The sequence below is a fragment of the Saccoglossus kowalevskii genome, chromosome 1 (genome assembly GCF_978046115.1).
Source record: "Saccoglossus kowalevskii chromosome 1, keSacKowa6.1, whole genome shotgun sequence".
NCBI classification, from domain to species: Eukaryota; Metazoa; Hemichordata; class Enteropneusta; family Harrimaniidae; genus Saccoglossus; species Saccoglossus kowalevskii.
In genome coordinates, this window is record NC_140641.1 from 15,495,260 (window position 1) to 15,511,184 (window position 15,925).

The 15,925-nt window shown below is 33.4% G+C and overlaps 1 protein-coding gene across 2 annotated transcripts in view; it reads left to right on the forward strand.

Moving 5' to 3' along the window:
• The first annotated feature begins 3,406 nt into the window (after window positions 1-3,406).
• LOC100375766 (diacylglycerol kinase delta-like) overlaps window positions 3,407-15,925 on the forward strand; it is a 45,443-nt gene continuing 32,924 nt past the window's right edge. The window contains exon 1 of one of the 2 annotated variants that reach the window (XM_085499465.1): window positions 3,407-3,515. The gene's annotated coding sequence lies outside the window, so the exon portion shown is untranslated. Of the gene's footprint in view, window positions 3,516-13,926; window positions 14,036-15,925 lie in introns of those variants that run through there. The other variant, XM_085499461.1, reaches the window with a different exon arrangement.

Here is a 15,925-nt window from a genome sequence, read left to right on the forward strand (position 1 = left end):
ATACATTAGACATTACAGGTTCCGGATGCACGTCATTTTATTTTTCAGATCAGATTCAAAATGGCTGTCTGGCAGCCATTTCGTTTTAATGAATGGGTTTCCAGACCCATATGTCTGACTTGTTTTGACTGATTATGTTCAAATTTTTAATATTCATTATACATCATGTCACAGATATACAGATATATTGGTTTGATGATCTTTTTCAAAGTGTGCTATTTTTGTGCTAAAAAAAACCTCGAATATCAAGCATTTCTTGCATTTATTGATGGATTTTATTCAAACTTATAACACACGTTAGACATTACAGGTTCCTGATGCATGTCATTTTATTTTTCGGATTGGATTCAAAATTGCTGACTGGCGGCCTTTTTGTTTTAATGATTGGGCTTCTAGAGCCATATCTCTTAAATGCTTTGACTGATTATATTCAAATTTTATATATTTGTTATACATCATGTTATATATATATATATATATACATGTATTCACAATGGCTGATTTTGAACGCTGTTCCAGAGCAATATCTCTCAATATGAACAAGTACTTGTTTAACGATCAGATACAAATGTCAATCATTTTAATGTTAAAAAAATTTGATAACTAACGGGGACTGTGCCATGCATGGCTTGTTTTTTTTAGTAGAAACTGAAAATTAGGGTTCATTTCCAGAAATATTGAAGATATAAGAAAAAAAGTGCTGGAAAATTTGGGCGTGAAAGTCTGGTGGTGAGAAGATTAAGGAAGTCATAAGGAACCATCTCTAAAAGTCTTAAAATATCAACATTTTACAACTACGATATTCAACCATTCATTCGTAGTTTTAATTAGCTGTGTGTAGTGAGTGCTATACACAGTGAAGAAGTAACAGCACTATTGAGGGCGCTTCATATATACTAGAGGGCGCTGTTTATGATGATACCTAACTCCAGCAGGATGACTGAACCTTTGACTGCTTACTTGCATTCTCATTTGAGAGAGGGGGAAAGAGAGAGAGTGGATTGGTTTTCATTTCACTTGCTTTGTTATCTCTAATTACCTACAAATAATTAGTACTTAGATTCACCAGTTCCTAAGATGAACATGTCTAAAAATAGCAACATTTATAAACAACATTCAATGTTTCAATTTTAATAATTAGTATAAGGTTATTCTAGCATCGTTATCTTCTCCACTAAGTGATCTGATATTAATTAGTTATATTCTCTAGTACCCTTGTAATTACTATCAATCATCTCCCAAGATGTGGAAGGAGTGATCTTCTAACCTACATTTTTGTGTTCAAACAAGAGGTTTTGTAAGGAGAAGATGACCTTGCAATCACACTCCCTCTGTGTTGCATGTATTGTAAGATAAGATAAGAGAAAACTCCCTTTTTCTCATGATAATAATGTCTATATTCTGTATAGTCATACCTTATTAACATATTACTGATTCGGTGAGTAATTCTGATAAATTTGGAAAAATACTCCTGTATTCGTAAAATAATCATTTAAATAGCTTGAAAATGTTCACTCCAAAACTGTAGCCATTAAAAAATCATGATCTTCAAAAGCAATTATGTTATCCATTTCTTATTTTTCCCAAAAGGCTAAAATATTCATGTTTCATGTCATTGCGCATAGAAAAAAAAATCAGTTTCAGAATACAAATAAAAATATTGAAAAAAAAAAAATGTCCGGGAACATTTTTTCTTCAGTAGCCCTACCAACTGATTTTATTCTTTGCTGACACTGATATAACCCTCTTCGTCTTGGAACAAACACATCATTGAATGTCTACCATTTGAAAACCTGTTTTTGCTACCTGTATATCATCAAATTTGATTCTCTTTGTCAACAACGTGCATTTGGGATAAACATGGGATCAGCTGCCAATCTACAAATAACTTTCTCATTCAATTTTTCATTGTTTGAATACATCAGCAGTTTATGTCACATACGTCTACTTAAAAGCGCATTAAAGTTTTCTGAATGCATGTTTTTGCTGTATGCCGTAAGTGTTGATGGTGATATAACATGGATGGTGTTGTCAATGAATGTATTTGTTACGAATAATATCTCTTGTTGCCATGGTTATACAATTTTACATGTACAATCCAAAACAGGTTCCTGTTTTTGCATCAATGGTATTGAGGATTGTTTGTATTAGAAGCTGCGTTCGTAATAGAAGCCGCACCCATTCTTTTTGAACAATTGAGAACCAAAGATTCCCCATTTCTTATATGTGTAGATGCTCTAATAGAAGCCGCATCCCCTGTGTTTCATTTTATAATTTTAATAGAATTTGTAGCTTCTAATACAGATTTCACAGTATATTACTGAGAGAAGTTTATAAAAATCAAAATCAATGCAAGATATATATCTAGACTAATGGAGATTAATGATATTAATCGTTTCTTTATTTGTTGTTTTCTTTGAAATTTAATTTGTTGTACTTGAACAACTTGGTTATTTAAATTACAAGACATACATGTACCATATTTATTCTATTAGTAGCACATTCGCTTAGTATGTATTGAATAACAGAGGTGTGTCTATGTTCAAAATGTGAAATTTTTTTAATGATAAAGTATACAATAGTTACTGCAGCTGTTAGTTTACATGTATATGCGTTTCTAATAGAGCAAATACAGTACTTTAAATTCAGCAAATGACAGTGTCTAAGCAAGCTACAGTGATTTCTGAAAAGAAATAACTGTTTTGGTATAAATAAAAATAAATTGGCAAATTTCGAACAGAAATCAACATGACCCACTTATTTGTTAAAGTTAATTAGTGCTCCCAAGGAACACAAAACCAAAATATAGTTGATTAATTTGCAGAACTGGAAATTGTTTAGATGCAGTGCATATGTTTAAATGAAAAACATTAATTCAGAAAACGTTGTGCTGCTAGCAGTTTGAACACTTTTACGTAATTGAAGTAAACCTTGTTTAATACAGTGCATTATCTATTTATTATCATCACACTGGTTTTATTCACACTATACAATATGCTGTTTTTACACGTTTAAAGCAGCCCAATCAGGATGAGAATGGTTGCTGTGGCAACACAGTGTGTCAAACTGCTGATAGTATAAACAGGATCAACAATTGAATCCCCTTCCAACAGGGAATACATAATTTGTTGTAACGGTAAGCTACCGTCACCACGGTAAGCAAAATCCTATTTTTCAAAAAATATAAATTGAATGATAAATTCTCAGACTCGTGAAGAAATAATACTGATTTGTTCCCTCATGGTTTTGCCTAGCTTACACCCCTTTCTCTTAATGTAATCGTCCAGTCATGTCTCTTCTGTTGATTGGAGACCCGTGTTTTCAATATCGTGTGTAGTTTGTTGTTTGAACCATTTCTCGTGGGAATCCTTCCTGTTTCCTACATGTAAATATTGGTTAACGTAATCGCAAGTGGATTTGTTGAGACGTATTTACTCGAAACACAAGCAGTTCGGTCACATTCTAAGCTAAAATAATAACCTGTGTTCCTGGTGGCTTTTGTATGGTGTATAAAGGTAATGTTTAAATATTTTACGCTCCACAATAGTTGTTTTACATCTAATGAGTTTTCCACTTCGTTACTTATTTTGAGTTTTTTTAGCTTCGCTGTTGACTTTGTCGAGCGGAGCTTATCATATGAGTGATTGTCCGTCGTCGTCCGTGTCAATGTTTTACTTTTTCGACTTCTTCTTGAAAACTACAAGCCTGAATGCTTTGATACTTGGTAAATATGTACCTTGGGTAGACCTCTCTTAGGTTTGTTCATTTCATGTTGATATCTTCAATTCTCTAATTTTGGTGAATATTTTTGTCATTTTGGTAAAAAGTGATATTTTCGACTTCTTGTTAAAAACCGCAAGTGAAATTGCTTTGATATTACATATATAGATACTACATGTAGACCTTTCTCAGATTTGTTCATTTTGTGATGATATCTTCAATTCTCTAATTTTGGTGAATATTTTTGTCATTTTTGGTAAAAAGTGATATTTTCGACTTCTTGTTAAAAACCAAAAGTTCAATTGCTTTGATATTACATATATAGGTACTACATGTGGACCTCTCTCAGATTTGTTCATTTTGTGATGATATCTTCAATTCTCTAATTTTGATGAATATTTTTGTAATTTTTGGTAAAAAGTGATATTTTCAACTTCTTGTTAAAAACTGCAAGTCTGATTGCTTTGATACTATACATATTGTTCATTTTCTAATGATGTCTTCAGTTCTTTAATTGAAATGTGCATTGCTAACAGCGGAGCTATCTCACCCGTTAGGCTGCTTGTTTAACTTTAATACAAATTTTTTAACATTCAGAAAATTATTTTAATCATCATTTTTTTTTACTGCAGTTGTGTTTTTTAATCATAAAAATTTCTTGTGATGAACATACAATGTGATGTTCAAATGTTGTCTCAAAGCTATTATAGAAAATGTGAAATGATTGTTTGCTGCAAAGTAATTTAGATAATTTTGATGCTTCCGAGTGCCATCATTTTTCTCATCCAAACCTTCATTCATCACTTTAGAAACTCTTAAGTAGCTTTCAGTTTGTTTTTTTCTTAATTTAGAACCATCTAAACATTAAATTCTCTGTTGGCATGGCAGCAAGTCTTAATCCAAAATGTGGAAAACATTTCAAAAAGATTATTTCGTGAAAAGTGAAAAAAAATTGATATTTTAAAGCAAGTTTAGTAATATGTATATACACATGTATGTTGATATCAAGTTTAGACAATCTTGCTTATCATTGTGAACACACCCCAGAGATGGATTACCTTGTGTGTGATCATGACAAACCAATTGGATGCTTTATTCACTTTTTGAAACATCAACAAAGGTGATCATATTATCTCTAATCAGCGTAGACAACACATGTGAAGATAAAACCAGTAAACCTACATATTTTATTTTTAGAAGGTCTATTAAAAACTATGATTATATTCTTGTCAATAATTCACTGTTGTGTAACAGTGATGATAAATAAACTACCCTCTGTTATCTGTTTATGAGCAGGCTTTCTGTAATTACTTAGATACTGTCTTAACACTTAAACAGCCAGCCATGTTAGCACTCTGAATTTAGTAACCCCGCTTCCATAATTCTGCCCATGGTGCTTTGCAAAGCCCTTCAATCTTCATCACCAAAGAACAATACCTCCTTTTGTCGTCAAGTAATCCACGGCACGCCTGATGATTTAAGTTCACACAATGAAATTTTTCTTCTTCTTCAGTATTTCTAACACCAGTTGAAAATCTGTGTAACCGTGGGACTATATATAGTGTACATATCTGTAACCCATGTCAGCATGTAATTAATAAGGGTAGAAACTTGAGTAGAGAATGAATTTATTGAATTAAAAAAACCTTCTGTTGCTTACCATTCTGTAAAATTAACTCGCTGACCTTTCTAAATTCGCAGCAGGTTTTCAACCGCTGTTTCACAAATTTATATCCATAATAAGAGTTCAGCGTATGCAGCATTCTTCGTAGTTTACTCACCATTTACACAAATATACGTGTGTGTGTACTTGTGTGAATGATGTACACCAATGTTGACATCTGGATATCACCCTTCTCAGAAGCCATTAAATGCAATTATGTTTAGTAATCAGTATCAGGCTGGAGGGGGGGGGGGGCAATATTTGGATGTATATGTTTGGGGAACTTCATGGCTGTACTTACATGTATATAGAGGCTCTTTATAGGCCGTCACACTGTGACTCTATTTTCATTCTTCAAACGATCCAACTTATCAATACTGGCTTGTGATTTGTTGTGACAGTGTTGCTCATAAGTTGTTTTATTAACTTGGACACATACATGAATGTTTAATGAGAGAAGCAGCTAGTGAACAATGCTGTTATTTTATCTTTCGATGCGAATGACCGTTTTTTTTTTCCCAACCAGTCACTTCATATGCGCATGGCCTAATTTCAGAGGCACATCATTGTACCATGTATTTCTGTAGACTCTGTGCGAGCTGCTTGTGAAAACAGCACGAACTGAACTACTGTAGAATACTTTATTTTCGCGTGGAATTTATTTTCGCTATTTTTGCTGGAGGGATGATTCCGTGAAAATAAAATCCAGCGAATATACTTTTTTTCCTATATTTCACATTAAACTCATCAAAAACCAGTTAAAATAAATTCCATACAAAACACCCAAAAAGCCTTTTCAGCGAAAATTAATTCCAGCGAAAATAAAGTATTCCACAGTATTGAGACAATCATATGAACGACCAAATTTATATTATTCGTTATACACTGTTCAGGAGAGTCTCAACAACTAGCCCAAAGTACAATTTGTTGACAGGTTTTCAGCGTTTGTTTTCACCAGTTATGGTTATTTTATCAAGTGGTGAAAATGTTCAGATGTTCACTCCCGAGAATACCAGTACTCTTCAATATTTTTACTTTAATATAAAGTGTATGTCATTACAACCACTACTGTTAAAATTGTTTGTGTGATAATTTACATATGTTAATTTTGTTGTTAAAAATGTTTGAAGCAATGCTTTGCAATCCCCTGGGATTGCATCAATGCATGATGGGAAATGTGATTTCATTGGCCCGCCCATTGTTTTGCTATGTATACAAACCTTATCTTCTCTTATCTTACCTTAGATGCATTGAACTAACTCCTTACATGCACTATTATCTGTCTGAAAAAACGTCTTGTCAATACTTGTTTGGATTAATATTATAGTCTCTCAGCACGTGCCGAAAAAACTTAATCTTTGTCCCAACAGCACGATTGAGGATTAACAAATAAAGGCGTGATTTCGGCATTAAACAAGTGGATCCCGATGTTGGTCCTGACTAACGCGAATGCAGCAACTGTAACCCCTCCCCAAACATGAAAGATTAAAAATTTCGTCACGTGCTGAGATCCCGTAACGTGAACATGATAATTAATTTGAATAAACCTGCGATTGACAGGTATTTTGAAGATTTACATTGCTGTTTTAAAAAATGTCTTCTCATCAACTTTTAGCTGAGAATCCTGCTTGAATTACCCAACTAGTAAAGTAACATCGAAATTGTATTCTATAAATATTCATGATTGTATACGACAGAAAACTCAAGTACTCCCATGCATTGTGATTATCGAAAAGAGTCTTCTTGCGGGGCACTCCACGGCTAGTTTCATCCATATTGAGTGTGAATTACATACTGAAATACGGCCGTTTGATAAAATATAAATAGATTTTTTTGTTGAACGTGTGGACATGCGTCTATTTCAAATTAAATACAGAGATTTGAAAGACATATTTTAAACTACCTTTAGTAGAGGCACTACTTTGACTTTTTACACGTAAAACCTTGTTTTTGTGTTTGCGTAACATCCTTCCCAGACTTTGTTCTGTTAACTCATCAATGATGTTTTGTGTATTGTGCGTAGGTAACTTAATTTGATTCATTTGTTGAAGCTGACTTCCTGACATTAACTTTCAATAGCCCGCAAATTGACCAATTGACGCTATACTCGTTCGACGTGTCAAGTAGGTGCCGTCCGGTGCGTGTCAAGAAAATAATTAGATTCAGATATTTGAGTACAGTTGACAACTCAGACAGATTTATCCGTTTCACGTATTAATATATTTGTTGTTGAGCATGCAGCTGCTTCCTGTTTAAAGCGATCATACAGATACGCTGACAGATCATTGGATACATGCTTATAAAATAATACTATATTTAACCCTGTTTTGTTATTTACCGGTTTATTAGCTTAAAAAACGACTAGATAATCTGCTAATCTATTTTAGCTAACTTATAACCACATCAATTGTTGTGTCAAGTTGATCCGGACAATATTTTCATAACATTCAGACTTGCTTGTGTTCTTCTCTTATAAAGATAGAATGCTAGTCAAAAGTTAAAATACTGTCACTTTTCCTTATTTTCACATATTTGATATTTCATGTATCATGGATGAAGAAAATGAATTAAAAATATGGGATCATCGTACTCGGTTTGGGGAAAATCGATGTACAAAATGGGATGAAAATAGCATGTTTTGTCTGTTTTAGGACATTTTATCACTGACTGTTTTCAAGCAAAGTTATATCTCAATATTTCAAAAGCTTGGTCACATATGGTGTAAAAAAGAAATAAAAGTGTCGTTAATACAGGTCGCTTTTTGATAGAAGTATTATCAGTAGAAAATTGGCAATATTGGAAATGTGTTTTTATTGTGGTCTTTTGAAACCACTGCTGAAATGACATTTTATGCATATTATTTTATATATTTATTCAAATTATTGTAAGAGTGGCAGTGAACTAAAAAATTACACATTATTGAATAATGGTAAAATGATTAATTGTAGGTGGGATTTGATGAGAAATATTGTCACTATTAAAAATGTGTGCAACATGTAAAAAACTATCTACAAGTACGCTACTACCACCTTAAGCAAATGATTGAGATGCTCACCAGAAATTAGTAATTTGCTTTTATTTTATTTTCAAAATGTCTAAAAACTAACTCTGCGACGCGATTGTGCGACTCGCCGAATGTCGATTATTGCACTCTGTGACAGGATCGCATTGTCACTCTGTGAAGAGCACGATTCCTATTGGTTGGTTGGTCAAACAGCGCGAATTCCAATGCTCAATGTTCACCGCATGCCTTATAAAAAAATAAGTTTTAAATGGTAAAAATGGTACAAAAAAGTGTGTAAACACTATGTACTGGCGACATGCCGCACTGTTCGGTGATCGGCAAGCACATGAAAGACAAATTGTGGGACCAAACAAATGACACATGGTTTACAGTGATTAGACACATCACACCGCTGGCTAGAAAAATTAAACAGTGTAACGTGCACGTTGGTTTTGACTGCCTATTTACGGTGTAACGTTATCGCCATCTTGGAGTTGTAAGGCTTCGTCCCGACGACCATGCTCATTAGCATAGGCGGTAGCTTCAAAGCGAGTGGAACGCGAAGTACTTTTCACGCGTTCTGCAACGAATGTTGTACGTCTGCTTTGACTTTGTTGAGTGCATCAACGAAAATAATTTGCATGCAGTGAAAAAAAAATCATTCACGATGTGCAACGTTTTGCCATGACAGCAGTTGTTTGCAATCGTCTGTCTTCGTTTAGATCATAAACGGACTCAAAACTTGTAGTCTACGATCGATTAGCTGGTATTTTAACCAACAGAAATGAAATATTTTGTAACAGTTATGAAAAACAAAAACGGCGTTGGTTTGTGGTATGAATGTAATTATTTTTGTATCATAATTTTCGAAGTCAGTATTACTGAAAATTATGGTTTAATTTTTTAAATGAACGTCAAATTTCGGTGGTCCATATTGATCTTAATGTAGTGGGAAGGTAAATTTTCTTTTTTTCTTGATTTTTCAATAATTGATAAAACGATTACTTTGTACCTTGATTCATCATCCCAGCTTTTCGAAATTTCGGAAAGACCCGTGCTCAAACGCTAACACTACTACCGTTTCGTTAATATTTGCATAATGTTTATAACATGTATATTTATACTACCGGTAATACTCTGTTGTTGACGATTCTGATAGAACGGATGACAAGCTTCCTGTCGCAAACAATGCATATTTATCTAACGTCATTGTTAGCATTATTATCAGTCAAGACTTCGTCTGAGAAATCGTTTTATTTTTTAAGTCTATATTCTATTTTAATAACACCATCTTACTAACGCAATGATGATGAAAAGAAAGAAAGCAAAGACGCCAATGACAGACGAGGCAAAGGCAAATCTGCAACTCAGGGTCATATTTACTAATTTAGACCTGCCTGCAGCCTGTTGTGATTCCGATGAAAAAGTACAGGACTTTCGCGTTCACCCCTCGTTTACGCAATTTATATTTATTGTTCAAGAATTTTTCATCGGAATCGCAACAGATTGCAAGCACGTCTAAGTTTTCTATCTTCAGCAGTAGTTGCAATCCATTCACAGCTTTCACACAGCTTTACGTTTTTTTCTCTTTTAATATTCTTAATAAAACGATATTGATTGCCTAGAAACAGTTTGACCCGCTACACGCTTTATTTGGGAATTCAAAGTGATGAATATAGTTATAACAAATTATACTTGCTAATGACAAAAAAGAGCGTAACATCCTGTGAAACGTACTTCGCGCTCTACTCGCTTTAAAGCTGCCACCTATGCTAATGAACATAGTTGCGGACGAAGCCTTACAACTTCAAGATGGCGTTAATGTTAACAGCTCCCTGATGTTACACCGTAATAATGCAGCCAACACCAACGTGCATGTGTTTTGTAACCCCTTTCATGTTATATACTAGTATGTTAATAAATCAATGTTAAATACTTGCTGATTACCGAACCGTGCGGCATGCCGTCGGTAAAATAACCATTTAAAACTGAACATTTCTATAAGGCATGATGTGTGTACCCTTACATCGATCGACCATTGAGATTCGCGCTTTTCGACCAACCAACCAATGGGAATCGTACTCTTCGCAGAGTGACACTGTGATCCTGTCGCAAAGTTCAATAATCGACATTCGGCGAGTCGCATAATCGCCTTGCAGAGTTAGTTTTTAGACCCCCATACATACATCAATTTAGACAATAAGGGCTTAAAGTGTTTTGTGTTAAATTTACTGTTTTACATCCAAAATTTGCCAAATAATTCTAAATTCTGTCACATTTATGCTCTTTTGCCATTTTTTGTGAAAAATGTACTAAGGCAATTTTGAGACTTATTTTAATGACTGTCTGATAGATCACAGTCTATTTGTCCGACTTCATACAATTGCAAAACCAGTTCGGGCTCTCCTTTCATCAGCGTTGCATCTACGTTAGAGCTATTTTAGTGAACATAATGAAAGTAAATCCCAAAGGGCATGATGGTTTCTGTCTGTATGTATGTCTGTTCCTGATGAGTATTTGCATGTCTGTATGTATGTATCTACTATAACTGATTTCTCAACAAAAACTCAGACTGGCTCGATTGAAAGGAAAGATGCTTTAGAGAATTGATTGATTTATTAATGCATACTAATAATGTAATTTGAATAAAATGATCTCCATTGATACCTACTGCGGGTATCAATATAATTTAAACTAGGAAAGTACAATACTTTAATATTTTTAATTCTTCTGGAAAATGTGGATGAAACATTTCATACATTTTTTTCAAAGTATTTATGGGTATTGTGTGTCTGTACATCTTTTCCACTGATATCTCAAGAACCAGTTCTTGCATTTCAATGAAACTTGGTAGATATATGCTCTAGATGCACAGACCTGATTAGTTTTGGGTTAAAATCTATGAATATTAATTACCTAGTTTGCATTAATTACTGTAAACCATTTATTTTCACTGGCATTTAATTTCACTATTTTGATGTTTTGAGCAGTTAGACTAGGTTAATAGTTTATGAATTTGGCAAGGAAACAACAAGTTCTATTGTTACTTTCCATGTTTACATGGTTTTAATTTGTCAGAAACCAGCAACTAATTAATGCGTTTACAGTAGTCAATTTTAAACTTTTACGAGAATATCTCAAAAACTATTCATCCCATTTCAATGAAACTTGGTAATACGGGACAATGCACATACCTGATTAGTTTTATGTTCAATCTGTGCATATTATTTACCGAATTTGCATAATATTTCATTTTTTTCCAGCTTTTACACTAATGTCTCAAGAACCAATCATCCAGTTTCAATGAAACTTGTCAGATATGAGACAATGCACATACCTGATTAGTTTTGGGGTTAAAATCTGTGCATATTAATTACCTCGTTTGCATAATTTTTAAATTTTTCATCTAATCATTTCATTTTCAATGAAACTCAAGTAGAGTAAAAACATCACAAAACATACATCACCTACTGTAAAACCATTTGTTTTCACTAGCATTTAATTTCACCATGTTGATATTACTAAACATCTGCCAAAATACAAAATGTACACTGATATATATTTCATTTTGGATATACCGGTATATATAATTTTATATATTTATATACACATGTGTGACTAAAAGTTGTTTTCACAATGCAGTATACATATACATATATACATATATATAGATGTATATATTGATAAAAAAAATATGTATTATTTAAAAAATATTAATTCTTTGCTGGTATTATAGCATTCCCACCATCATCCCGCATCTTGGGTTCTATTTGATCCAAATATATATATGCAGATACCATCAGTAAACTTGCGCATAAAATGTGAAAGTTCACTCTCCTACTCTGTTCTTGACCTTTTAAAATTGTCTCTTTTGACACTCAATTGACGTAGCTTGTTATTCACGTTTCGGTTGTTTATAATGTTTGGATTTACGTTAAAAGCCTGTTGGCATTATTTATTTGTTGTTGAAACCAATCTAGTACCTACTACTTACACGTGCCAGGTTATTGGTATCAAAAATGACATTGCATATGTCTGATTTTCATCAACTGTTTATAATCTTTAGGGAAATGAAGCTCTTTTGTTCTGTACTGGAAACTTCATATTTATCTTCACGCTGATCGTAGGTTTTTTTTTTATCGTATACTGCTGAAAGCGTGATGACGTATTTTTGATGAATACTCATGATAAGTGTTATATCTCCCGATTTAAATGTTACGAATATGTCATTCTACTTTTGATCAAATTTTATGTTTTTTATTCTGAAGTTCTGCTATATGGATTTTATCGTATATTTGCTGGGTTGAATGTTGTTTCTGCCATACTGTCAACTTGATAAAGAAAATTTAAATTTTTTATTCGTCTTAAAGTAATACTATTTTCTTGAACCCACTTAGGGGGTCGCCCTATAGAAAGTTGTGGAGGAGGGGTGGAATTATAAAAAAAACATTATATATTTCTTTGAATTATATGTTACTCTAGGCCAAATAAGGATATGGGAGTCACTGAATTATTTTTCATGAAAATATTTGTTAGAAATACATACAGTACATTTGAAATGGTGGCTATATTATTCCTATGGTAACTTTATCTCATCATATCTTAAATGTTGAAATAGGTTAAAACCTTTCCATATTTAGTGTAACTGACCTCAAATACTTTATTTATCAGGAATTACCGTATTTTTAAAATTTGTGTGATTTATCATTGTTCTAATGGTGATAACTTCAAATTGCAATTTCTGTGTAATATTTGAATTTTTTCTTTTGCTGAAGGACTCTTTCTGGAGCTGTGTAACCAATTTATATTTCTCTCATTTTGAAAGCGGGGGAGTCATCCCCTGCGCATGCGTCAGATGACCATAGCGTATCAATGTTTACAAACGAGTGTTGTCTACCTTTGCGTTTTACCGTGTGTTGTTATCATTGCTGGTAACTCAACTCTCGCACGTGTGCAGGTGACGACGCTCTCGCTTTAACAATTTTAAAGTAAACATTTTTGCCATGGAGGGGGAAAAAAAACAAACTTTGGTGCATGAGTATTTCATGGAAGATGCTGGGTTGATTATGGTGGCCAAAAGATTACACAATCGTAATTATAATCACATCTGTTCTGAATGTGGTAATATAACGGTCATTGAATATACTTAGTTGATTGGAACATGCTGAGTGCTCTGTATGTGTAAATCTCGTCAAAACCCAACCCGGATTAAGGAAGTGAATCATTGTTCCTCTTTATTTTTCCCACAACCTTTCCTTCAACACATCTCTCATATTTTTTTTCCTAGTACATATCCTCTTTTGATTTTGTATTTTCTTGAAATAATTCATGAAATAATATTATGATTTAGACATTTGCATCAATCTATTTTTAGAACTCATTTAAAAAAAAAAAAACGACAGTGTCCTAGGGAGTATATTTATTTCACACTCTTCCGGGCATCTGTTATTTTTAGCAGGATGCATGACCAACAGTGTGACTAATATAGAACTCATTTGCATACCCCATTGTTCGTCTGCTATCGCTAATTATTTGCCTGGCAGTTGTATATATCTTGTACAGTGATGTTTGCTCCATGCTGTTGTGATTTCCCGATTTCCCGTTGCTGTTTGTACTGGCGTTGATTTGAAAAATTGTCACAGTGGAAGGTAAATTTTCATTCCTAGTTGTCAATGTAAACCCTCATCTGTCTTATTGACTGTTTAACTGTGTATCCAGCATTGATGTATCTGGACTGTAGGCAATGTGTAGATGAATCCTTAATACTTGATTATCCCTGTGAAAGCTAATGGATGTTCGTGAATGACCTGGAAAAATGCTTATGAATATGTTTGTTGGTTTATCAAGCTGAGACGTGTGTTCATCGACAGTCTGTATACATTAGACATATTTCCACGCTAATTGCCTCAACTGAATCGGAGAATAACAAAAAAAAACAAGTCATGGCGATGAATGTCAATCTATGCTTATCATAGACTTAACGGTATTTATTTTCATTGATGCTGAAAGCACCATTGTTTTATTCTAATTGCTCATTTGTATATTTTTTTGGAAAATTAGGGTAGAATTGCAAGGATATTATTGAACCGAAATCATCGTCTGATCAATTCACTCTCGGTGTCATTGTACAGTATAGTGATGAAATAGTGTTAGAAATCAACAATGATTTTTAGGATTAATTTTTCTCGCTGTTGAAATTGAATAGTCAGTTCTTACAATCCTAGAAGATTTCATATTAATTAGAACATTTCTTGATGAAAACTTTTCTAAATTATATTTTGGTTGACAATTCATTGGATCAAGGGAAGGTTAAATTCAGGAATGAGCCCAACAAGAATGTGTACATAAACAAACTTAACTTGTTTCCATGCCCATGGCGTTTAAGCGCCAAATTGTGAAATAGCAAAGCTGGCTACTGTAAAATGACTAATTTTCACAGGGTTTAAATTTCGCTGATTTACCATTTCAGGCATATTCAGTGGGTTTTAAATTCCCGATTTGTATCATTTAGATAATGCGATCTATGCTGAATTTTACATATTCACTGGGTTTTAATTTAGCGCATTTTCCAGTCAGTGAAATAAGCAAAATTAAAACCCAGTGAATAATTAATCCTTTTACAGTATTATATTAAACTTGGTAAAATGATTCTTGTTCATGCTCGCCAGATTTTCAATAATTCTGATGACTTATAAAATCTAGAATCATTTTTTGTGAAGAAGTTTAAGGCGGAGAAGGAGGAGAAAAAATCGCACTATAGGTTAAACTGTGGGAGGGTAATATGAGAGTGTTCATAGATAAATTTGGATTGAGTGCTTGATCAAATTAAAAAAAATCTGGCAATAGTACTTATTCTACAATATTAATCAGAATTACTGGTACATCTCTAGTGTTACTTAAAAATTAGTAGTTTAGTGGGCCGACACAGTGACCATGAATCTAGACAGATTAGCATAAGTATTAAAAGCTTTTGGCCTATTATTTCCATGGTGATTTCGTTGATGCCTACTTATCCCATAGGATATATACTGTGCAGAATAATATATTTTTGTTCACCATTGATTTGAAAAACGTACGTCTGATAATTTTGATGGAGTACAGCTATTAACAGGTAAATATTATACGTAGTTTTTATATTATGTGTAGCGTCTGTTTCAATGTATGGATGCATTGTACAGTTGCTTTAATGAACTGTACCTTTTAAAAATTGAATTAAATCACAATTTCTGAGTCAGCGACTTGCTGAGCATGTGTCTATTTGAAAATTTACAAGCAACAAAAGCCTTTGATTACTTTTAAATTGTGTGATAAAGCAATTAGTATCTGAGAGTCGTGTCTGAGTGACATCGCATGCCCCTTACTCGTCACAGGCAGTAATTCTCGATTACCTGTGTAGAGAAATGTACGTTAGAAACCCTGGCAGGCGTAAAGCGGAGTACACTCGGTGATTCAGATGTGTGAATACGTCTAATTGATGTAGATGACTTCGTCAGCGCATGTAGCCATTACTCGTGCCACAATCACAGTCTTTTTTTTTT